This window comes from Ambystoma mexicanum, chromosome 6p (assembly GCF_040938575.1).
Source record: "Ambystoma mexicanum isolate Mex_15411 chromosome 6p, UKY_AmexF1_1, whole genome shotgun sequence".
NCBI classification, from domain to species: Eukaryota; Metazoa; Chordata; class Amphibia; order Caudata; family Ambystomatidae; genus Ambystoma; species Ambystoma mexicanum.
In genome coordinates, this window is record NC_090935.1 from 771469394 (window position 1) to 771495830 (window position 26437).

At 42.1% G+C, this 26437-nt stretch overlaps 1 protein-coding gene across 1 annotated transcript in view; it reads right to left on the reverse strand.

The window, feature by feature from the left end:
• Positions 1-26437, reverse strand: part of MCTP1 (multiple C2 and transmembrane domain containing 1) — a 3303831-nt gene that overhangs the window by 3103996 nt on the left and 173398 nt on the right. The window lies entirely within an intron of this gene.

The window sequence follows — 26437 nt, forward strand, 5'->3', positions numbered from 1 at the left end:
ACATGGGGTAGATTCAAACCTGCCTGCATTGTGCTCCCCCTTTTCTGCACCCCAGGCAGTTGCCCACTTGGCCCATCCCTAGAAACGGCCCTATTCTTCATAAACAAAACTGCCTCTAGATCCCTAATTAGTTATTTGGGTGCTAATGAAGCAATACATTTGTATTTGGAGGGAGGTATGTCATAACCGTTGGAGTGGAGGATAATCACCTAAAATACACTGAGATGAGAAAGTCACTCCAAAAGAGCAAGAGAGGTATTGTTCAAAAGAACTTGTTGTTGGATCGCACCTCTTATAAAAAAGATCGCCCCGCCAATAAAAAAGGGCACTAGTGGGAGGTGTAAATAAATATGCGCGTGCATGAGAATATTTTTCTTCAATGGCATTACATTTCCAGACTGGCTTATCAGTGCTGAAGACACGGCTGAGAACCAAACAAATACTATGCCACATGTGGGAAAGACAAGACCCAAAACCTTGGAGTACATCTACTTCCCAAATGAATTCAGCTGGCTCAGAATGTAAGTTGAAGAACATGACACAGATACAGCTAAGTCTGGGTTTTCATCACCAGTGTGATGATCCTGGATTCCCAATATATGAAGAAAATACATTTGTATTAAGAACATGTCGTATGTAGAAAAAACGTATCTGCAGTTTAAGGTGACTACCTTTATTATGTATTTGGGAGAACACCATTATGTAGAATGTAAGGCCTACTGCAGCCATAGATGAGATTCTGGGTCCCAAGTGCCATAAACATAGAATATAAATTACACTTGTATAGCATAGACAACTGTGTATAATTTCAGTGATTAGATTTAAACCAAACAAATGTGAAATGTAGCATTGAATGGAAACCTTATTGAAAGTTCAATTTTGTTCTGCCGTGCATGCATTTCACTCTGGATCAAAGTAGGTAAGTCAAAATTACTTGCTCAGACATTTCCCTGTGGTTGCTTAAGAGTAACTAGAAACAGTTGTAAGCCCCTTCTGAAACTCTTGCTAAGGAATGCAGAAAACAAAATCATGAAGAGCCCACACAAGGGCCTTAGGTCTGTCCAAACCGGTTCTGGAACCCAGGACGAACATTAGCAGGTGGTTTAGATGGTAAACAGAGCTTCAAAGAAACTGTCACCATCCTTTAAATTTCAGCTTCTCATAAAAAAACATTACGCTCAGGTCTTGGGAAGACGTTATTGATTCTATGCGCAGTAAAGACATGCTGCCTGGAGACATTTATAGCACGGAAAAGGAGAATGCAGGAGATGTATCATTGGTCCCCTCTGTTGGATGAAATGTGAATCTGTGGCTGAAGCTGGTGTAGAGTCAATTGAGCCATAATGTATTCACAAAACACTATTACTTAACGTGCTATCGTGGATTAAAGCAGCCAGGGGAGGCCAAGTCTAGCCATAAGTACGTTTTTCGTAGTATAGGTAATTTGTTCATCCAATAAGAATTGAGCAAAGTGTTAAGCCTCTGCAGTTACTTATCGTTCAATGCAGAACCAGACTTATGTGTAATGTGACAGGGGAAGGATGCTGTAAAATTATATATTTTGACTGGAGAAGGTTACAGCTCCAGACCAGAAATACATGGAGATTCAAAACTACACACCGGCATATTAAAAGGTATAGATGCATACATAGATTGACAGTTACACAGATCCAAAGCAGCATTCACATGTTTAGTGAAAGTCACACACATATAGATTGAAAGCTGTATGTACATATTCTGAGAAAACCGCTGTGTTTTGAACAGAGTGCGAGAATATTTGATGCCCCTACTCAGGAGAGCCACGCTGTTGGTTTTCCCCCCTCCCCCCAACTGGGGGTTTACACTTTGTAATTGGAGGTTGAGTTGTTTCCTGGCTACTTGAATGCCTACAGCAACCAGAATCCCCTGAGGCCATCACTGGTAATAACCATCAACACCTGAAAAAACACCTGAACAGACTGCCACCCTGATTATTGCAAGAGGCAAGAAAGCGCGCTAGGAGGAGAACATCAACTGGACTGTGGAAAGGTACATCTAGCTGGGACCCAGAGTGCGCCCCTCACACCCTTCTTTGTCAAATATTTTAGGAATCCCGGGCTCCAGAGGCGGCGGCACCGGGGTGACACATGCCCCTACTCAGGAGAGCCACACTGTTGGTTTTCCCCCCTCCCCCCAACTGGGGGTTTACACTTTGTAATTGGAGGTTGAGTTGTTTCCTGGCTACTTGAATGACTACAGCAACCAGAATCCCCTGAGGCCATCACTGGTAATAACCATCAACACCTGAAAAAACACCTGAACAGACTGCCTCCCTGATGATTGCAAGAGGCAAGAAAGCACGCTAGGAGGAGAACATCAACTGGACTGTTGAAAGGTACATCTAGCTGGGACCCAGAGTGCGCCCCTCACACCCTTCTTTGTCAAATCTTTTAGGAGTCCCGGGCTCCAGAGGCGGCGGCACCGGGGTGACACATGCCCCTACTCAGGAGAGCCACACTGTTGGTTTTCCCCCCTGCCCCCAACTGGGGTTTTACACTTTGTAATTGGAGGTTGAGTTGTTTCCTGGCTACTTGAATGACTACAGCAACCAGAATCCCCTGAGGCCATCACTGGTAATAACCATCAACACCTGAAAAAACACCTGAACAGAGTGCCTCCCTGATGATTGCAAGAGGCAAGAAAGCGCGCTAGGAGGAGAACATCAACTGGACTGTGGAAAGGTACATCTAGCTGGGACCCAGAGTGCGCCCCTCACACCCTTCTTTGTCAAATATATATATATATGCATATATATATATATATATATATATTCAGCGAAAATACTTTGTTAAAGGGAAGTTATGGTTAAGTTGCACTAATAAAAGCCATTGAAATTCAGTGAAAGAACTGTGTTAAAAGCACATTATAGTTACAAGTAAAACCGGAAACCCCCATAAATTCACCAGTTATGGTAAGCTAAGTAACCAAAACGTGTGCCACTACCGTGCACTGCTAAAACTAACACCCAGGACATTTGTGATGTCATCTTTGATATCCTGGGTGTTATTCTTAGCAGTGCACAATGGTGGTGTGAGTGATGGTTGCTTAGCTTTCCATAACTGGTGAATTTCTGGTGTTTTTCGTTTTTACTTGTAACCATAACGTTCCTTTGACAATGTTTTTTCACTAAATTTCATAGGTTTTTATTAGTGCAACTTAACCATGATGTCCCTTTAAGAACATGGTTTCTGTGAATTTGATAGGTTTTTATGAGTGAAAATATTTCATGATGTCATCAATGTTTATAAGTTATTAATAATAGCTCTTTTAACATACATGAAAGAAATATAAACCTCCTTTAACAAAAATGTTTTGCAATGCAAACTGATGTGTGTCATTATCCACAGCGCATGCCGGGGATGCAAGTCATTGTTGAATTGCCTAGGGCATGAGGCTCAACCATGACCCAAACCCACCAAACCTCCCCCGTTATCCACTGCACCTACCCTGCACCGTAGTTCAGTGTCCACTATACCCTCATAATGTGACCAGTTGCTAGTGCTCATGACTTGCAGCCATGGCCAGTCTCCACAATCCCTGAGGCATGGGCTTCTGCCATGCCGCATTTCCCAATAGGCAAATCAGTATCATGGCCAGTACCCAGATTGTCCGGGTCATGACCTATGGCCATGACCCAGATAATCTGGCCACTGCCCATGGCCACAGGCTATAACTGAGTCACTAAAGGTATATAACTATGTTTTGGACCTACGTTAGGACTCTTTAAAAAAAAATAAAACAGACACATTTGCAAAACCATGCTTTTGGGTCCTTGCCAATGCTCCTTGCACGAGTTTGCTGCAAATCCATCCCTGTTTTATTTTTTTTAAAGTGTCAAAATGTACGTGTAGTAAATAGTCATGTAACTTAGCCCCCACTTGACAAAATCTAATTAGACTTTGTACAAACATTCAAGGTTGGGTCTATAATCTTTCTAAAAACTTCTGTGCAGATTCGTCAAACAGCACAAAGTTATAAGCCATCTGAAAATGTTGAGAACCCCCTCTAATTTTGCCCCCGCTTGACAAAATCCCACCAAATTTTGCAAAAACATTCAAATCTGTTTCTAAAATATGCTTGCAAACATTTGTACAGATTTGTCAAACGGCAGGACTAAAATTATATTGCGAAGTTTAATGCAGTTTCATTCCCTCCCCAGAGATTGTTTAATTTGTTTGACAAGTTCAATGTTACGTGTTTTAATATGTTTATTTACTGCAATGTCTGTTGACTATGGGCACTGTTCACGAATCCAACATGGCATCCATTTCAAATGTTTTGATGCACTTCATGTTTTTAATTGACCAATCAGCACATGCGGACGATGTCCGTGAACGTCACGCTGCTCTCTGATTGGTCCAGGGGGTGTCCATGGACTCCGAATCAGGAAATGAGTCCACCGACCGGACCCGACCCAGATATCACTAATTCTTTCCGCTACTTTTTGGCCATTTTTTAAAAATCTACTGCTTGGATTTACACCAGATTTGCAAAAGCACACTTTCGGCTCGAAACCGCCACTCCTCGCACAAGTTTGGGGCAAATCCTTTTCCATTGCGTCTATGAGGATTTAAAAAATAGTGGGACCCTCTATAACTTTGCCCCCCAATTGATGAAACTGCCGCACCAAACTTTGCAGAATCATTCTGAGGGGCCATATACTTTTTTTTTTACAAAGATTGGTGAGGATTCGCCAGGGGGGGCAAAGTTATAAGCCACCCAAAAAGTGCTCTTTCTATGAGTTGAGCAACTTAACCATAACTTATATATATATATATATATATATATATATATATATATATATTGCTGATACTCCATGTTGGCGATCTACACAGGTTTGCTTGCATCAGCAGAAGTGTACTTAAAAGTTGGAAAACAGCTCTATATGTTCACACAGATAGCCTTTTCACACAAACATTTGCTAACATTTATCCTGCAACGTGCTTTTGGTTAAACACCCTAGCAGATCTGCAAAGAGAACATGAACAATAGAGGCACAGCTATTTGTGTGCATGTGCAAGAAGAGCCGTTCGTGTATGCAGTAAGTGCACAGGCTGCATTTTGCTGGAAGCAGGATGACAGAATGATGGGGCACCCGGGGAGCTGAGGACTAACATTCCAAGGATGTTAGTGAACACATGTTGCTACAGTATGCCCAGCTTCCTCGGTTGCTGACACTAAGAAACCGTAGACAGCCCTCATGTGAGCAGGTAAATTAAGATGAACGAATCAGGCCCAAAGGGTGTTAGTGAACACATGTTGCTACAGTATGCCCAGCTTCCTCGGTTGCTGACACTAAGAAACCGTAGACAGCCCTCATGTGAGCAGGTAAATTAAGATGAACGAATCAGGCCCAAAGGGTGTTAGTGAACACATGTTGCTACAGTATGCCCAGCTTCCTCGGTTGCTGACACTAAGAAACCGTAGACAGCCCTCACGTGAGCAGGTAAATTAAGATGAACGAATCAGGCCCAAAGGATGTTAGTGAACACATGTTGCTACAGTATGCCCAGCTTCCTCGGTTGCTGACACTAAGAAACCGTAGACAGCCCTCACGTGAGCAGGTAAATTAAGATGAACGAATCAGGCCCAAAGGATGTTAGTGAACACATGTTGCTACAGTATGCCCAGCTTCCTCGGTTGCTGACACTAAGAAACCGTAGACAGCCCTCACGTGAGCAGGTAAATTAAGATGAACGAATCAGGCCCAAATTATAGAACATTTGCGCCCGTGCTAAAAGTTGAGCAAATTCTTAGATAATCTAGAATGGAGCAAACAGGTTTTGTCACAATCCGTATTATCTAAAAATGTTTGCACTAAAAATAAAAAATCGGACTGTTTCCTGTACTGTTTGCTCCTTCAAATAAAAAGAAATGTGTTTGCTACATTTCTTTTCATGTTACACAGTAAACATAGTCAATGAAACAGTCTTGCTTCATTGCTCTTCTAGTGAAAGAATTCTTAGATAATATGAATTGTGGCTAAACGGGTTTATTATATCTCGTATTATCATTGTAGTAAAACTGGTGAAAAAAACATTTGCACCATTTATTTGTACCCGCGCAAAATTTTGATGATCTGGAGCCTGATGCATGAAGAACACAGAATACTGATCAACACCAATAGTTGACGCAATCGCAGAGAAGCTGCCTGTCACACCACATTAATCAGTCAAGATTGTGTACAGCGACTGGTAAAAAGCATGGCACCGTGGATGCAGGGATTAATGTGTCTGCAGAGGTGGGCATTAGGCAAACAAAACATATGATTTGGAAAAAAATCATGTAACACAATATGACAAAGCACACAACTCTGAAAGTAACCACGAACTACATTAACATACAATTTCAGAAGTGTAAATCATTTTGGTATGTTATGTTAAAGGATATTTATACCGCACACTTTCAACACCTAAGTGGACCCTTGGCGCTCTGGCGGATCTGACACGCAAGAGTGTATGTGATGTTTTAATGGCAGCTTCATTTCAGTTTACACCGTTCGCTGAGCGTAGGTGTGATTATTCGGTTGGTAGTGATCATGTGCTGTTGTGCGAGGCTGTGTGTGGTGTGTTTTGTTGTTTTGTCCTTGAGCACATGGCTTTTTCACGGTTCCATGTAATAATGTTGCCCCAACAATCTCGCCATGCAAAAATATCGCCGAAAAATGCCCGTTTTTTGTGGCGACATTATTGCATGGAACATGCGGGGGACACCCCCTGCAACCCCCACATTTTTTTTTAATTTTTTTTTGTTGCCCCTGTCCCCATATATATCGTCACCCATATAATATCACCACAACCTTTTCCCGGCGATATTATTTACGGCGACCATATATATGGGGATAATATTACCTGATACCTTTTTCACATGTCCAATTCCATCTGTGCCCGTGCAAATGATTTTGCCGCGCATTTGCACTAGCATAAATGCAATTAGACATAAATGTATGGCAATAATGATGCCCCCGGAAAGCCAGGGGTAGTCGGGCAAAGCCACACAGATCTACTCAATAGGGGAGAACAGGGCAGAAAGAAGAAATTGTTTAATTAACAGGAAAGAAAATTGGGAAATTAAATTATGAGTCTCATTATTTGGGTGTTAGTGGGTGAAATATATTTCGACAAGATGAATACAATTGACCCCTTTAGTTTCCAAGTCAGAGGCTTCGTATTGCAGACTTGGTTTCACGGATATGAGGAGGTGCGTAAGGATTTTGGACAGAGCATGTCAAAAAATAAAATCTAATCGCTGAATGCTGCATCCCATGGAGACTACTCTCGCCAAACAAAACATCAAACTATGTGTTGGATGACACACTTTGACCTGTGTGTATGACAGCTTGACACGTGCCCATACAAGATCCCCATAGACATCAACAGTGTGTGAATAACTGCTCAGTTATGTACTGCTTTGGCATTGCCAAGCATTGGGCCATTAGCTCTTGTTGTAAAGCCTTATGCTAGACATTCAGGATGCATCACTGAAGTCAGACCAGCTGTAGTCTAGGTTTGGTTCCAGGTAGGCTTTATTCACATGTTACTCTTCATGTATTTACTGCACGCGTAGACATAGACAGGAACATAGGAAGGTATAAACATCACTAACAAAGGAGCTGACCCACTGGCCATCCATTCAACCCAGCTCAGGCCCCCAACTGACACTCACAGAACATTCACACACAGATCCACCCAACATTCTCCTGAGCTGCATTCATGCACCAACATTCTACAGCAATTACCCAGGCCAGTGGCAAGACAAGACTACATTACAACAGCTCTGATGCTGTAAAAGCCCTGCCCATCCTAGCAAAGACGGTGCCACCACAACAGTGGCAAGTACATGGGTGCTGGGAAAAAACACCTGCTTTTTAACCGCTGGGCCCGGATAAACACAGTACGGGGCCCACAAGTGAAGGCCATCCATACTGTGGTGGCACCTGGTCGTCTGTGTGGTTTCACCCCGCTAAATCCAATGTGTTAGCTTAAAAGAATAAGCTTCGTCCAACCAGGCCTCCTGTTGGTTACCGAGGCATTGACGGGAGGGCTTAGACACCCTGCTAACGTCTCCTCTGAGTCATCACTGCCCGGCATCATTGCAGTGCTGCCACGTCAGCTTGCTATAAGTGGCTCTAGGCTTGTTTTTGCCCAAAGGCATTATAATTGTTCTGCATCGCTTGTCTGGTTTTCTTTTGTGTATCTCCCTTCCTGTGCTCTCATTGTTGCACTTGTTCCCACCGTGAGTCCATGTGGCTGGCCCATCACAGATTCTGCTGTATTATTCTTCTGACAAAACAAGCACACCGACGACGTCCAGTCTTCTCTCCCAGTCCCCTACTATTCCCTCTAATCAGAACATTTAGCACAAAATTGCTAACGAGAACTCATTGTGGACTTATAGATTTTGTGTGCTACTTCCTGATAGGGTGGATGAGAGGCTCTGCACAAGCAGAGAAGCAAAGCAGTATAGAGGAGTCTTGATTTGCTTTCCCAGTGGTAGTTTGTCTGGATGGAATATTCTGGTACTGTCGCTAGGCAAATGTCCTAGAAGGTTGGATGTTTCTACCTGCAATACTTCCTGGAACTGTTGTTTTCTGGGGTGACTATTACTTCCCATGATCCACCATGGTGATGTATGGTTTTAATTTTAAACCCCAAATTGTTTACAATCTACAGGTGTATTGAACAAGGGGTAAGGAAAATGCTAGGCCATTGAAATATTTATGTTCAGGGTTGTTCATGGTTAGCAAAAATCTCTAGAATCAGGGACAACCATGTATGTCCAAAGTCCAGAGGTATCATATGACCTTGGTTATCTATGGTCGTCCTTGATCATCCATTATTGTCCATGGTTACACAATTTGTGTAGGTTCATGGAGAACCCTGTATGCCCATGATGCCATGCACATTAAAGACCATGGTTGTCCGTGGTCTGTCACTGAAACATTTAGCATCTGTGGTTTTCAAGAGTAACCATGGACAAAATCAAAGACAAAGCATGGTTGTCCATGAAAAAACTATGCACAACCATGGTTTCTACATACACATCAAAATTGTGTGGACCTAAAAAGACAAGAGCATATTAGCCCAGCCCTAGAATCCACTCACTTTCGCCTATAGATCATAAATCTAGCTGTGATGCCGCGGTGAGGGGCAAATCAAGAGGACACAGTAATAGAGTACAATAACCTGCACACAATTATAAGGATAGCCTTTTTGGGTATGATTGGAAGGACATGGAGAGAGGGAACACGGGGGAAGAATGAGCATACTGGTCACTCAAACCAAAATACTTAGAAAACCTGATAAAATCCTAAATGGCACCCAGGGATGAGAGTTGACATTACCATGGAATATCTTTTTATGCCCAAATCACCCAAGATCAAGCTGCCATGGTGGAAGATCATTGATATATCTTGGTCAAAACTAATGGAAGAGCCTCCCTGAAGATGGAGGATGCCAAGCAACCCAATTACTATTCATCAAAGAGCTAAAAACACTGATGCGGAAGGATGCTTTCAAAAAGGAGCATTGGCTGTGCAGGTGCATTTCCAGTACCTCAATAAGGACACCACCCACACAATTATGATCAATCGATGCCTACTCACTGTAGCATCTTAAATGCACTCTTGGCTAGCTGTGACCGATAAGTAACACCTGTTACCCAGTCCCTTCCCCTTCTAAGCCTTTCCCCTCTACAAGGGCCACTTCATTTTCTCCTTCTTTCCCCCATTGCCCTCCTCTTGCTAAGCAGCAAATTCAAGCAAGACAAGGCGTTGTAAAAAATAATTACATAAATAAGTCAAAAAATTAATAAATAAGAGCCAAGTTGCGCCTTTTTGAGCACAACAGAGAAATATATATATATATTTTTACATTTCTTTTTAGTAGGCGTTCACCTTATTGCTTACGTGGGCCTGCACATATATAAAATTGCAGTTTACTCTTGATTAATGATCCCCCCTTCTGTGCTCTCCCTTTCTTTGTGGTATGCTGGAAGATGATTTGGTATATTACTATCCGACTTTATTTCTGTCCAGATTCACTACTTTCGCTCTCATGTCTGCCTACAGGGAGCATGACTGAGAGCTTTTTCATTGTTGCATTTTACTCCCTGGCGTTCAGGTTGGGTTGATCGACATATTTATACACAAGCAAAGAAAGGGGTTTTTCAGTAGCAAGGCTTCTTTTCCGAGGAGCGCTTGCACACGGCTCTATTTGCATTCTTGCAGTCTAAACATGTCTGGAGGAGGCAGCACGTCTATGACTCTCAGTGCAGCACATAAAAGGGAATTGAGGATTGCTGCAGGTTTAGGAATTCTTTCAGCGTCTCGTGGCTTTGACCAACTCTCCATGGCATAGTGTGGCCCCGGAAGTCTGAGTTTCCAAGGTAATGATTTCCTTTCTCCTCAGCTCGCGATGATCTGCGAGATCTAGTTCTGTGACGTATGTCTGCAGCAGCACTGTTCCAAGGGAGAAGGCTTTAGCAGCTCTGCACACTTTCCGTAAGTAACAGTAACACTCTTCCATGCAGTCAATCTATGTTTCCAGGGTGGATTAAATGGTAGAAGTTTACCAAAAAAAGTAGTGGCACTGTGGTGTAGGCAGCGGAGAGGGTAAGAGGAAGCATAGTGCAACATGTGACACGGTCTTGCACCGGGGCATTGCAATAGTTTAATTGACTAGTAACTGAGGCTCCTAGTACAACTTTACACTTGCACAGAGGCCTGAATGTACAAATACTCTATATAGAATGGTGAATATGGGTGCAAAAAGTAGAGGAATGGTAAAAAGAAAAAAGAAAAGTAGTGGAACACCGCTCCCGACTGTTCCCGCTCACTTCGATCACTAGCTGTGCTCACTCCTTTGCACTCTCACTCGCTCCCTCTCCCCCTCCTTTTCCTTTCCTCGTCTATTGGGGGGTTTGGAGGAAGTCATGCTTGCTTTTCGTGCCCCTGCTTTATTGCTTCCCCATTGTCCGTTGTGTGTTGTGTTTCTTTCTTTGCTCACAGCTCAGCATTGACCCCTCTGTCCTTCCACCGTACTACTTTGTGTCTCACCATAATCATGTATTCATTTCTCCACTCTTTGTTGTGACAACGTCCTGGGTAGTGTGTTGTAAAGTGATCTTGTATAACACACCTTCACCCTTTCCGAGGCCTCCTTACTCTAGGTTGAAGGGTGGATTAGTCGGGTCGAGGGAGAGGTAGGAGTTGAATAGGTGGTGTTGGAGAGTGCCGGAAGGGAGTCCTGGGCGCCAGCATGATTCTGTTTGATTTGTGGCGCGACACCTAGGTATATTTCATATGAAGTGGAATTCGTGCACGTGAAGTGTACTGTTTGCTGTGTGGAGAGACTAAGACGCTGAGAAGCAAGGTGAAGATTTCTGTACTATACTAGACTTCATAATACTCAGTTTATGGACACAACTTCTGGACTTGCTTTAGCATAGCAAGATACTTAAGTAATCTTTCTTTATCTTTACTGCAGATATATGGCTAAAGCAGCCTGAACTTACTTGGCCACACTCTCTTTACCCATCAACCGTACATAAGCCCGTCGCGCGCGCGTCAGCGCCGGCACTCCACTTTAGTCCACTGTACCTTCCACATGAGGAAAGAAGGAAGGTACAATTTGGTGCTGGGTGTGTGACTTCCCGTAGAAACACTGAGCCTGAACACATCAGGTGAGGTTGTAGCCCATGGCTCTTGTGCTGGGGGAATGAGTTGTCTAATGCGAAAGACGTGTATGTGTACTATTAGTGTTTTGTCTTTCGAATGGGTGCAGGACTGCACTGTGACTTCCTAAACACGTTAGATTAATAATTACGCGAGGATGTGTAAAGCATAGTCTGAGATAGGTTTAAAAAAAAGTGAATGCTTACTGCTTACCCGATGTTGTCCCTTCAGAAAAATGATAAATGTCCAAATGAAACTGACGTGCCAACGAGCTCTATTGAACCACGGGAGCTCGCTGATTCCGGAAATATTACCAATGCTGGGCAATTAAGAAATGAAAGTGACGAGCGACCAAAGAGACCGAGTCACGCCTGTGTGCGTAAAACTAAACATAAACAAGGATTGTTTAATGATATGAGCTTAGCCAAGGTGACATGTTTCTTTTCAAAAAAAGAAAGCTTGGAACCTCATAAGAAACGTACACTGAGTTGCATTGACGAGGATACGACTTCTGCATTGCCATGCCTGTTGCATTGACGAGGAGGCGACTTCTGCATTGCCATGCCTGTTGCATTGATGAGGAGGCGACTTCTGCATTGCCATGCCTGTTGCATTGATGAGGAGGCGACTTCTGCATTGCCATGCCTGTTGCATTGATGAGGAGGCGACTTCTGCATTGCCATGCCTGTTGCATTGATGAGGAGGCGACTCCTGCATTGCCATGCCTGAGCACTAAAAAGAATTCGCAGATGTTGAACCATTTTAACACAGATGATGATGATACGAATACTGTAACTGCAATGCATTTAATGAATCCTTCTACACTTAATGTTGAATGTGAAAAAGAAAAGAGAGAGATGCTAGATATTAATGGAAAACATCCCAAAGTCCCTTTAACTGTTGAGTTGCATGCCGATCTGCCTTGTGTGGTAGAAGAACTTGTTAACATGCATTCGAATGTCGATAAAACCTCTGAAATTGCTCACATTTATATAAATGGTGTACGGGATGTAACAATTGAAATAGAGATGGAGACAGTGGCGATTTGAGATGCAAACGGTGAATCCCTGAACATTGTGAATTGCAGTGGGGTGTGTAGTTCTAGCTTGACGGAAACTCTGTGTGAATGAAGTAGCTCCTAGTGAACAGACGTGTAGAATAATGGTGAGAACACTGGTAGAATTGTATTTGATCCCGAATCCAGAGGGTTGGTAGTAACTGATACTAATTCTGATGACATAACATCATTTAGTACAGTTCAAACGGCTTTTAAGGAATCCACTGTTTTTGATGACCACGCAGTAGATCTGCAACTAGATGTGAGCACCACGAGTATGGGCTCTAATGACATGTTTGAGGCATTAGAAAATCCGTTACCCACATTAGTTGACAAATGTGAAAACATTGAGCGCAAACTGGATGTACACTCTATACAATTGTATAAAAGTCTTAATAAAGGGAGAAAAACAATCTGAGATAGTAGCACCAACACAGATAAACCATATTTGCCATATAATGTAATTCTCCCTATTGACTGTACTGGTGATAGCTTAACAGAAATAAATCAAGATACATTCGCACATAATTACAACACAAGTCAGAGCAGTATTAATTCTCATGGCAAAAGAAAAAACGGTCTAGTGCGAGAGGAGGTAAAGAAAGGCTTTTTTGTGAAGCGCTGTTTGGCAACGGCTGTCTACGGCTGGACTCGCTGCCCTCTCAAGGATTGCTGCTAGCTGTGCCTTTCTGCTGCCTCTTCCCCGTGACTTCAAAGGAAAAGAAAACGAAAACAAAGAAGGGACTTTGTTTTTTTCTTCGAGCCCCTTGGCCCCGCCCTCCTTTCCCACAATCCATTTAATCTTGGACACCCGCGCTTTTTGCGCGCGCGCTTTTTTGTGAAGCGCTGTTTGGCAAGGGCTGTCTACGGCTGGACTCGCTGCCCTCTCAAGGATTGCTGCTAGCTGTGCCTTTCTGCTGCCTCTTCCCCGTGACTTCAAAGGATATGGGACTTTGCTGCTGACACGATCCGTGCAAGCCGGAAATAGACTGATTGACTATTTTTCTGATATTACTTTTCTTTCTCCCTAGAAAAGAAAACGAAAACAAAGAAGGAACTTTGTTTTTGTCTTCGAGCCCCTTGGCCCCGCCCTCCTTTCCCACAATCCATTTAATCCTGGACACCCGTGCTTTTTGCACGCGTGTTTTTTTGTGAAGCGCTGTTTGGCAAGGGCTGTCTACGGCTGGACTCGCTTCCCTCTCAAGGATTGCTGCTAGCTGTGCCTTTCTGCTGCCTCTTCCCCGTGACTTCAAAGGGTATGGGACTTTGCTGCTGACACGATCCGTGCAAGCCGGAAATAGACTGATTGACTATTTTTCTGATATTACTTTTCTTTCTCCCTAGAAAAGAAAACGAAAACAAAGAAGGGACTTTGTTTTTTTCTTCGAGCCCCTTGGCCCCGCCCTCCTTTCCCACAATCCATTTAATCCTGGACACCCGTGCTTTTTGCACGCGTGTTTTTTTGTGAAGCGCTGTTTGGCAAGGGCTGTCTATGGCTGTCCACGGGTGTTGAGGGCGTTGAGGGTGCTCCATTTTCTTGTTGTTTTTTATATATATAATTATTATTACTTTTTTTCTCCTTTTTACTTTTCTTTTTTCTAATTTGTTTTGCATAATTTACTATGTTTACCCATCTTCAGTCTCTCAAAGTAGGCATGCCTGATGATTCTGTAATTGCTGCTAATCTGACAAATTCTGTGATGAATAATTTTTGTGAGTTTCGTAGGTTGCCGTCTCTATCTGCCCCTCCATTGCAATCACAACGGAGACCCACAGATAATTTTCCTCTGTCAACCCATGGCTCAATTATCACGGAAAGCAACCACACTCGCACATCCCTTTGTCAACCCATAACTCCAGTGCACGGCACGTTTGGCACCTCTCAACACGTGGTGCATGCTCCGTGCCGAGCTGCTGGTCCCCGTCAATGGACAGGGTCTCCAATAGCCCCAATGTCACAACTTGTTTCTGATTCAACTTTGATTGCTGCCGATAACCATCGCTTCAAAATGCATGTCCTGCCAATAGCTCCTACTTTAGATACCATTCATGAATGTCTTACCCCTGCAAATAAGGAGACCATCTCTTCTTATGCTGATTTACCCCACTCCCCTTTTTCTGTGGATAGTATCCACGATCTAGCCCAGCCACATGAAATCTCATCCATCAGTAATGCTCCAAGTGATGCTTCTCTTTACGCGCACCCGACTCCGCGTGCGCAGCCTCAACCATCTTCACCGGTTTCTGCGTCTATCACTTTACCCACCATGCTTGAAATCAGCTTGCTGCGTTAAATACCACGGTGTTAAGTCTTTATAAACTGTTTGAACGCCTTGACGACAACATTTCTACTCAATCCCTGCAGATTGACACCATGTATGATTGGATAACCTTCCTAAATTCTGTGCCAACTGAAGTGCCTGTTCATCCAGTCTGTACCCAGTTGGGACCCTTTCCCACTGTTCCCTCATTTGAAGAAATCATTCGCCCCACTGAGGACGATCCCGTTAATGAAGCCATTATGGTCAATGATTCCTCTTGGGAGAACATCTCCACGACTCAAGGAAATCTACCTTACGAGATTCCTGAGTTGGTGGTTATTGATTCTATTCAACCAACTCCTTCTACTTGCCACCCTCCTGTTTCTTGTCCTGACATTGCTCAGGAGCCTTTAAAAGGCAAACATCAAAAGAAGAAGAAATTGCCGCTTAGGCAATCACTTATCAAGAAATCTAAAAACATGATTGCCCCGAAGCTCCCGAAGAATTCCATTGCCTCTTTCTTTAAACCTACATCTGCAAGTTTTCCACAGGCTCCATCTATCAATCAACCCAAGCCAGCGTGTCAAATTGATAAGAGTGGTCCTTGTGGCAGTCCACCTCCTTTTAATAATTCTCATTACTCTCCTCTACATAATTTAATTAATGCTTTGGAAAACTCGGTGCCTCCTGCATGTTCAAAGGCTGCTACTTCTATCACTTCCATTCCAATTTCTGCGCCTGCTTTGATCACTTCCGGACCCATAATTTGCCCTGATAATTCATCTACTGCAAAAAAATGTTCTCATTAAAAATGCCATTGATGAATATCTTTCCCTGAAAAACCAGCCTATTATTCCCACCTGTGTTCCCACTCAGTCTACTGATGCTGTTCCCCTGATTTCAACCACCAATCCTTTCAGAATGGCGCCTACAAGTACAACGCCTCCCCCTCCAGTTTCCATTTTACCCCCTACCACAGTCCAAGATCAAGCTCCTAACAACATGCTGTGCGACAACTCTTTACATAATTCTGATTTGATGACTTCTCAGTTTAAATCTTTGATGGACGCTTTTCTTGAAACCCACGGTGTTCCATATATTGGTTCTTCCAATAATAATGCGCTGGCTATCACTCATGTCCAAAGTGGTCCGCGCCCTGGTTCTTCAATAGCAGTTCCACATCAATCTCAGGACTCATTACGTAGCCTTCCTACTCGCCAGTCCTGGTCTGTCACCACCTCTGCATTGACAAAGTTGAACTACCACCCCCTTCCCCGCAATGCCACCTTGCAGTCATCTAAAAATATGAACTTTAGTAAAATACCTCCCAAAACTCTATCTCAAATCTCCAATTCTCGTGCACCAAATGGCCACTCATTGATCATGAAATTTCGTGGTGGTTCTCATCCTCTGTATGATCTCAATAGACAGTGTGTATTAAACATCCTGAATGATGTTGACACCTTGGAACATATCTCGTCAACAGACATTGACCTGGTGGAATTCATTGCGGATGCTGACTTCACCATTGTCCGTCTATGGATTCCTTCAGCTACTGTGGCGAAATTGCTTTGGGATGCTAAGCTGATATTGTTTGAGATGGGATTTCTTATCTCTCAGGACCCCGATGGATCACAATCTCTGTTCACCTCAACAAATTTATCGGCTAGTGACTCAGGTAAATCCCTTCAAACCACACGAGTTTACCAATCTACCAAAAATGGCTGTCACAATTTATAACCTCAAGATCCTCCGAAATATCGTTCCATTTCATTAGGTTGTTGGAACACCAGAGGCCATGTCCACTTACAACATTCTATTGATGTGTTCACTCACTCTTATGATATGCTGGCTTTTCAAGAAACATGGTTTCTAACTCCTCCTGTTTGGGACAATTATGCAATTGCACTTATTGCGGCTGTAAGAGGTGAGAAAGGTCGTCCAATGTCGGGCCTCTTGGTAGCAGTTAGACAATCTTCTGACATAGAAATAGTTCCATGGTGCGCCTTCGACATCTATATACAATTAGTCTGAGTAATTGGTTGCGGAGGCAATATGGCCATTTTCAATATATACCGGAATCCGGCAAAACTCTCTTTGAATTTATTCCTTAGAGAACTCTCCTATATGTTGGAAATAGTTGCTCAGGCATCTGATGTTACTGCCACTTTTCTTCTTGGTGATCCTAATCTTGATTGTTTTAATCCAACTTCGGAATCTACAGCCCAGGAGGTCTTGACTTGGTCTACCTTCATGTCTCACTATAACTTTATGATGATCAACGGGTCTATGCCTGGTGATCTTCCACCCTCAACTACTTGGCGCCATGATTTAAGCACCAGTACAATTGATTACATATATGCTGATTCAAATTTGTTTGATAACATCACTTCACTAGACATCACTCCTCAGATGTATAGTGACCACAAGCTTTTGACACTACATTTCCTAAGACCCCTGGCGATAGCGCCTTCTCATACTAAAAGGTCCTCTCAACAACTTGTTATCAATTCCTCTGGTAATCGCCTCTCGGTGGCCTCTAGAATGTTTTGGATGTTAAAACAATCACTTGCCCCTTCTACGGTGCCCAATTCCAATTCCAAGGTCGAATATACACACCTTTTACAACAATTTCAGAACAACATTCTTATCTCTAAACAGAGGTCGATTACTCATTTACACTCCTTTGATCATGAATTACATCATAGAAGGTCCAGTTATAGGCAAGAACGGAAATTATTGCTCTCCTCGTCACTAAGCTCTCGGTTTGACCATGCAAGGCAGGCAAAAACCTGCTATACCAACTGGGTCCTTGGACATAGAGCCTTGTTATTTCAACAAGATAGTGAGCTTATGCTTAACATTCAAAAAAATTCTGCAAGTGTATGGAAATTACTTAAGCATAAACATTGTAATCATCAACTAGATGCACAAGCCAATGGCGTGCAAGAAGCGCAATGGGTCCAACATTTCTCCGAATTATATTCTGATCCGGAGTTCAGTAATTTCAAATACCAAATGCAGTCCACCACGCAATGGTCCCTGAACTGCGAGATGGAAACCATTATTAATTACATAAAATTGGCTAAAAATTCAAGAGCTGCAGGACCCGATGGAATCAGCAATTTAATGCTTAAATTCAACATAAACCATTGGGCCCAAATTCTCTTCCTTTTATTTAAAATTTTTTGATCTCTCGAACACTCCCATCTTCATGGCACTCGTCTATTCTCGTGCCCATTTACAAGAAGGGAGATTGTTCGCTCCCCGAGAATTATCGACCCATCGCGCTCCTTGACTCGCCGAGCAAGATTTTTGCAAAGTTTTTATTGCTTGAATTTTCTGCATGGACCTCAATCCATCTACATCGCAATCTGTTCCAAACGGGTTTTGTTGCCGGAATGGGCACAGCAGTTAACTTGTTCCTTCTAAACTCCATCAAATCTTTGTGTCACATTCAAAAACCGCAGGTCTACTTTGCTTTTGTGGACCTGCACTCTGCATTTGACTCAATTTCTAGAGTCAAACGTATGTCTAGACTCATGACAAATGTCCCCCCTCCATTACTGATCTTATTTATTACTTTCATTCTACCACCACGGTTCAGGTTAGATTGACATTGAATGGCTTACTTTCCCATCCGATTCCGACTACACACGGCCTTAAACAAGGCTGTCTGTTAGCGGCAGCCATTTTTAATTATTATATCCAAGATATCAAATTTTCCTTTGAACCCATCCAATCAGATTCTCCGAAAATTAATGGTGTCCCAATCAAAGCACTGTTCTATGCTGATGATATCGTTCTCATCTCAAAGACTCCCAATGGTTTACAAAAACTTTTATCAGCCCTAGACCACTATGTCATAGAGAATGATTTAAAAATTAACTCCACAAAGACTCAAGTCTTGATGTAAAATCCTCATTTTGGTTTCCATACTCGGAAACATTGGCTGATTGGTAATAATATTTCTTTGTCCTTGGTTTCGTCATATACCTACTTAGGTATTATTTTTGAAGCCTCTCTCCATCCATTGAAACACATGGCTCAGATCGAAGTTAAACTTCTTACAGCGATTTTACAATCACGTATTCTTCTTGCAACATTTGGAAAATTTTCCATAATCCCGGCCTTAACATTTTGGCAGATGAAAGTCATTCCCACCGTATTATATGGTTTGGAAACAGGATCCCCCATACCACCTACTACTCTTGATAAATGGGAGGCTAAATTTTGGCGGAATGTGTTGCATTTGCCGCAGTGTATTCCCATCTCATTGTTACGATATGATCTAGGCCTCTCTTCTCTGTCAGCACATCTTAACTGGAAACAATGTTCATTTTTTAGGAAATGTCTAATATCATCTCGGATAGACAACCTACTTAAGGTATTGTCGAACTACATCTTTACGACAGATCACGTCTTTATCCAAAGATGGCTGTCAGCAGTTTGCAAGATCTTGGCTCACGCAGATATCTCAATTGAAATCCTTCTGCAAAATCCTGATAAGGCTAAACAAAAAATCCATCAGACCTCCTGGATCATGAATCATCAGAAATGTCTCACTTATAAACATGCTTCAAGCTTTCGTTTTCCACCACATAAGAGAGGCACCACACAATCCTATTTAACAAGAGCCCCTTCACCGAAATATAGAAATGTAATTCTCTGTTTCCGGCTACATATATGGGAAACGAGAGATCTGCTCTATACGCGTCACCTTATAGGACCTCTTCAAAATTTTTGTCGGTTTTGTCAAACAACCAAAATCCCAGAAACCTTAGCACATTTAATCACTGCATGTCCAAATCTTACTAGTCTGAGGCAATTGCATTTTCATAAATACTGCCCTGGATATGCTATGTATGAACCTGATGCTTGTTGGGATCGTATTTTTGGCTCGACAGACTTGAAAATTCAGATAGCAACGGTTCATTTTCTTCTCTCTTTAAACTTAGATCAAGGGAAAATTCATCGAATCTGCGATTGATTACTCTTAGTTGAACCGAGCATGATGAAATTTAAGACACTGTGTCCCCCTTTTGTTTTTTTGAAGAAACTCTGATCAAATTGTGAATATCAGATTATTAATATCTGTTTTGTATTTACTGTTGTCCACCCTGAATGGTCCTTAGAGAAATGATCTTAAATTGCTTTTAATATTATTTTAATCTACCATGTTCAGACTGTTTTGATATGTCATGTTTATTGAAAAGTTGTAACATAAAAATAATGCAACTAAATCAATAATAAAAAAATAAAAAAAAGAAAGGCAATAAGAAAAAAACAAAGGGAAATACTAAGGTTAATAAGAAATATGTCCAAGCAGCAATGTATACTGATAATAGACTTAAGAAGAGGCAAAATGAATGTATCATTTCTGCACAAGAAGGGACATGCATTATAGGAGAGATTGAAAAACAACCAGCCTCCTCCAACTGCACTAATAGCGTGAGCAAACTTTCTATTACCGTAACAGGATTAAACAGTAATTACAAGGAACATGTGGTTGCAGTTCATGCATCGCTTGCATGTATGGAAAATACTAAAGTTACTCAGAGGACCAAAAAGGCCAATGATATACAAAACTATTTGGCCAACTCAAATTACACTGATCATGTAAAGCTCTCTCTGATGCTACAAAATGGACACAAACTTGCAGCGAATCGCAAGAAGAAAGCTGAGAAAAATATAGGTATCGCTGATAATATACTTGCCGACATGCAAAGAATTTTCATTGAAATTCCTGAAAGTAATAACTCTGGTAGGAATAAGACAGATCAAGACCAAATTGATTGTCCTGAGTCTGTCAAACAACAAGAAAGTCTGAATGATGAATCTCATGCTAGCCATCTTAAAAATAAGACACAGGTGCTACAACTTCAAGTAATTGATCAAAGTAACAATAGTACTCTCTTCAATAGAACACCTATTCTTGATCTATGTCATTTGATACTTGATCACCTCAAAAGATCTAAGGATTGTTGATCAACTAGTTGACACGATCAGTGTAACCACGAATATTTGGTGCACTAATGAAGCAATTCTAGAGTACAATTTACAACACGGCAATGAGTTTAGAAAATTAGGATACTCATGCCAGGAGACATATATGAACAAAAGTAAGCAAGAGACACATTGGGCCTCATTATGAGACTGGTGGTAGCCGTGCTGGTAAAACCAGCATGGCAACCGCCGATATCATTTTTTTCCCAGCACCCGCGAATGGGCAATTACCGGGTCATTACGGCCACGCCGGACCCAGTAATTGCCCATTTTCGGGCGCCAGAAAAAAATGGTCCCCATGCCCATTGAGCCCTGTAGGAATGGGGAGGTTGGATGCATCGGCACCATTAGTAAATGGTGCCGGTGCATCCGACATGCTCTGCTCACGGCGGCCGATATGCCTGCCAGGTCAGACATGGTGGGTGGGAAGGCACCCACGAGCAGAACTCGTAGTTTGCTGATCCGGTAACAAGGTTACCGGCAAGCTTTCCGGTACCGTTGTTACCGGACCGGCAAACTCATTATGAGGCCCATTGTCATAATTCCCTCAACACCCAAATACAGCAAAGATCCATGGAAGTAATTTCGAAAAAAAGAAATCCATTAGGAGACAATAGCTGTCCAAAAGACAAAATGACATCAGAAAATGCACAACAATCGGATATTCCCTCATTAGAAGGATATTTTCAATTGCTTCCGGTTGCTTTTAAATCCCAATTTAACAAACAGTCTCAATAGCACTAACTTTGCAATATCCTGAAATACAAGCAGTAACTCCCATTATACTGCAGAAGAGGGAATAATAGCAAATATACATCAATTTTTTGTGGTAGCGTTGCAAGAAACTTGGATGTGTGAATTCTGCTACATCGATGGACGCAGCACCATCCAAAGATTTGCTAATAAAGGACCATTGGGACATCCCAAAGGAGGCCTCTTGACGTCGATACGACACCCATGGACTGGTGCTGATACTAGATGGTCCACACACAGGGTGAAATCACCAATGCTTGTAATTAACATATATAATCATCTGAATGTAATGTTTAATAAGTAAACATCCAAACCATTAGGAGAATCAAAAAAGAATGTGAGACTAAAATTCTGAACATGTTGTTAGGTGACTTCAATGCCATACTGGCAGATTCTTTTTGTCCTGATGAGGATCACTGCAGAGCAGGATCACATACATCCTACATGTCTAACAGACATGGAAAATGCTGAAATGATCTGATCCAAACCTTTAAACTGAAGGTTTTGAATGGTAATAGTCCAAGTGATGCGATTAGGAAACCAACATGAATAGGCAGACTGAGTATGTCGACCATTGATTACATTATAATTAATGAGTCGACTGAGGAGTTTGTCTGTCATATGTCAGTTGGCAGTTGTGAAGAAAGTGATCCTCTCCCCCTATATCTGTTGCTAACGAATGGTGTGGAAGAAAAAAATGCATATGAATTAACTGGAAACATCCTGTTCAATAATGATGGGAACTGTATAAAATGGAACCCAAGTAACCTAATAAAGGGTAATCATATATCAGAATTAGGGCTCACCAATTTTAGTAACAGACACTAATAATCTTAACATGATAGTAGCTTTTGAAAAAGCAATAGCTGCAATAACAAGTGTCTCTGCACATAAACGCAAGTATACTTCCACAAGTGAAAGATGGAATATGTCACATCAACACAAACCTAAGTATGACAATGTTATCTGCAAAGCTAAAAAAGTGCTGCGTAAAACGGTAAGTATGATCATAAATACTAATCAGGATGACGCCCATGTGAAAAGTAAAACTGCTGAGTGTGATCATAGAAAGTGGCTCCGGGGGCACACATCACACAAGGCTAATGAGATTTGGCGTACACTGGCCCACCTGTCTAGCTCTAATAATACTCAAGGTATATGGGCAGTAATAACCCAAACAGAAAAGAAGGCACTCCCAATTAACTCTGTTGGAGAACATCAATGGCCCACACATGTTAGAAAAACGTTGGGAGCTCAGGAACCTGCTGATGAAATGTCAGAGTCTCTGGTGACTGAATGGAAGTGTAGTTTTTCTGTTGAAGAAATTAAGGGTCTGATTTTAACCTTGCCCTCTTTGCAAGCAATGGGCCCAGACTGTACGTGCAATGCACTGATAAAACTCTAGCCAGACAAATGGGCCAATCCTCTGCACTTATATGGTCCCCAAATTATGGCAGGAAAGCTCTATACTACCCATATACAAAAAAGGTAGCTGGAAAGATCCTGGCAATTATCGCATGTTAGCGATGCTGGATATACCAGCCAAAATGTTCGCTAAAGTGCTTCACAAAGAATTGATACAATGGATTGCGTCATATTCTGCCACCTAATCAATCCGGATTTCGAAGTCTCTAGGCTAATACCAATGTCCCGAGGAGTCAAGCAAGGGTGCAATTTAGCTGCTACTTTATTTAATCTCTATTTAGCAGATTTATCTATGGCCTTTAACACAATGATGTCAAATGATCCAAAAATAGGCCCTCTCAAAATTGGATGGCTCGTCTATGCAGATGACCTCCTTTTGCTAGATTATACACTGTGGGGTCTTCAACATAAACTATCAGCACTAGAAACATTTGCAATCGATAATGGGCTAAAAATGTATCTTAGCAAGTCAAATGTGATTGCTTTTCTAGGAAAAACGAACCACATGACAAGCAAATATTTGAGATGGACTATTGATAGATAGGTAATTGAAGTTGTTGACTGCTACAGATACTTAGGAGTGATCATAGATCAGAATCTATCATGGAAACAGCAATGGGTAGATATAAAATCGAAATGTATGAATGTCACTATGACACTAAGCCATTTTATTGGAAAACAAGCTGGGATCTCTGTAAAGATGATAATGTTGTTATGTGCTGCAAAAATTGTATCATGTTTATAGTATGGATCCGAGATCTCGGGTATAAAACTGATGGCACAAATGAATAGATTTGAAGGTAAAAAATTTAAAATCTTACTTCGAAATCTTACTTATTCATTGCCTAGTGAATACATCCTTCTAGAATGAAACCAGATGCAGATTAGCGACATTCTGTAATGATCAGTGATTGACAAGATGTTCTATATACATTGAGTCTTTAGGTATATCCTGCAGAGTAGGATGAAGAGGGTAAGTCTTATCTGCGTTGGATTTGTAACTTGCTCCTAAGGTCGGGCGTGTAGCAGGAAATTATTGGTGTCCTTGTTATTTACCCCTGACAGTTGTTGTGGCAAAATAACTCCTGCTCCGGAGTTCAGGTATGGCTAAAACACCCAATCAACCCCACAAATCCTGATAATGTCCTGTGTGCAAAAACCATTTTGACACCATCAAAATACAGATAAGAGACAACCAAGGACAGTTTTTATCATTTGAATATGAAAAAATCTGTCTGTGTTTGCACTTTAGACTGCTCCAGCTGAAGGACTAATAAAACAACATTATAATGGCTGTGGTAAAGAACTACGGCAACCTCTGGGCTTATATGGAATATTATATGAACCAGGGCAGTTATGGTGATCAGACATATTTTAGTGAACACCTGTAATGTATTGGGCAGGACTCAGCAGTATTATTAGACACGTGATGCACTTTCTACATTGCAGCTTTAAACTAGCTATACCCCACGTGTAAACGGCAGCCAGCAATATTGCAAAAGACGTTGTGGGAAGCAGGACAACAGTGGTTGCTGAGTGGCTCACCAAACAGATAAAGGAGAGGCAGGACGGAACAGGACTCGTTTATAAACCATGTAGGAGCATTAAGAGGAAGAAGTCAGCGTCTCTACTGAGTGGTCCTCCAAAACCCACTAGGATAAACAGATCAAAAGCCTGATGCACACAGCCAAGTAAAAAGAAGCGTGTTATTTTTAAAAGACATAAGGGCGGTGATATTTTTTAAAGAACAATGGCCTTTTTACACGGATCCTGCAGGGAATGTGTAAAATCGCAGTTCGATCTCTTCACCATACACCCGACCTAAATCAGCATCGATAACTGTTTCTTTATTGAGGTCTTGTGTCTGGCGGCTCTATCACTGCCGACATGTACCTGGATTTGAACCATACGCTGCTACTAACCTGTAAAATAACAAAGGCGGGTAAAACTGACATCACGGGTGCAGCGCAACTAGGCACAATCGCTTAACTGGTAGCCACCATGTTCAACAAGGTGGACATGGCGTTAGGTGATCGAATGATAACACAGAGTGAGAATATGTATGCCTACTGGGCCTATATAAAGAGCCTATTAAATTATAGCCACAATGTCCTGGATAAACAGCTCTCCGCAGGCCTCTTTTATCACGACAATGCAGGGCATTTTAACAACACTGCTCTGGACAGCGATAACAAGGGGTACACGAAGAGAGCCCTTCACGTCAGAATCAGTAGAGTATTCGATTTACTAGGCCGTCTACACATTGACCTTTTCTTCAATGATAAACTATTGTTCAACAGTGTTGATCTTAAAGTGAAACTATCCAGAAACACTGACACGTTTGAGTGGGGATGCCGAGCAATACAAACTAGTAATCATATCGGCCAGTTTATGTGTTAAACATGTCAGTGTCTCTTTGTCTATTAGACTGGCACCTGCAGCAGATATCTAACATAAATCATCCTTGGAGAGAGTCACTTTTAAAATCTTCAGCATTCCTACCCGTAGCAATGGTACCAGTCAAGACAACCTTTTCTGGGGCAGTTCCCAAAAATAATCATCATGGGAATTGTTGGGGCATATGATAAAAACCCATTTGAGTTCAAACACTGTGACATGAACTATGCAGCGCTGCATAAGGACCGAGTTTTGATTCCTGCCAAAGCATACCCTCCCAATTCTGGACTTCTGAACATAATCAGAGAATACATGGGGCTGGTGGCTGTCACGTGGGAGCACATGCGTGATGTACTGGTTTCATTGACACGCAATGAGTATGCTCTCAGCTATACCCTACTGGCCTTTGATCTAAAACCTGATAACGCATCAGCAGGGTATTTCAACCCCATGAGGAGCAGAAACCTATGGGCTGAAACGAAGTTTGAAAGAAGCCTAACCGCCACACACCCCCTGCTAGTGTGGAGCATTTTCAATAGCGTTCTCGAGATCAACACACAAAGAAACATACTTTTTGGCACTTAATGGATACTCTACAGACAAAAGGATTTTTGCATAAACATAAACACACTCAGAAAACATTTGCACGGTGTGTATGCCAGTGAAACATGTCCCAAGCACCTCCACAGGAATAGGCCGGTTAGCCTGGTGGTGAACAATGATCCTCGGGCCCGGGGTTGAACATATTGGATAGCTCTGCGGCTCGAGGGAGAAGTGCTAACAGTGTTTGACAGATTAGCGCACTTCCTGCAACACCCCATATAC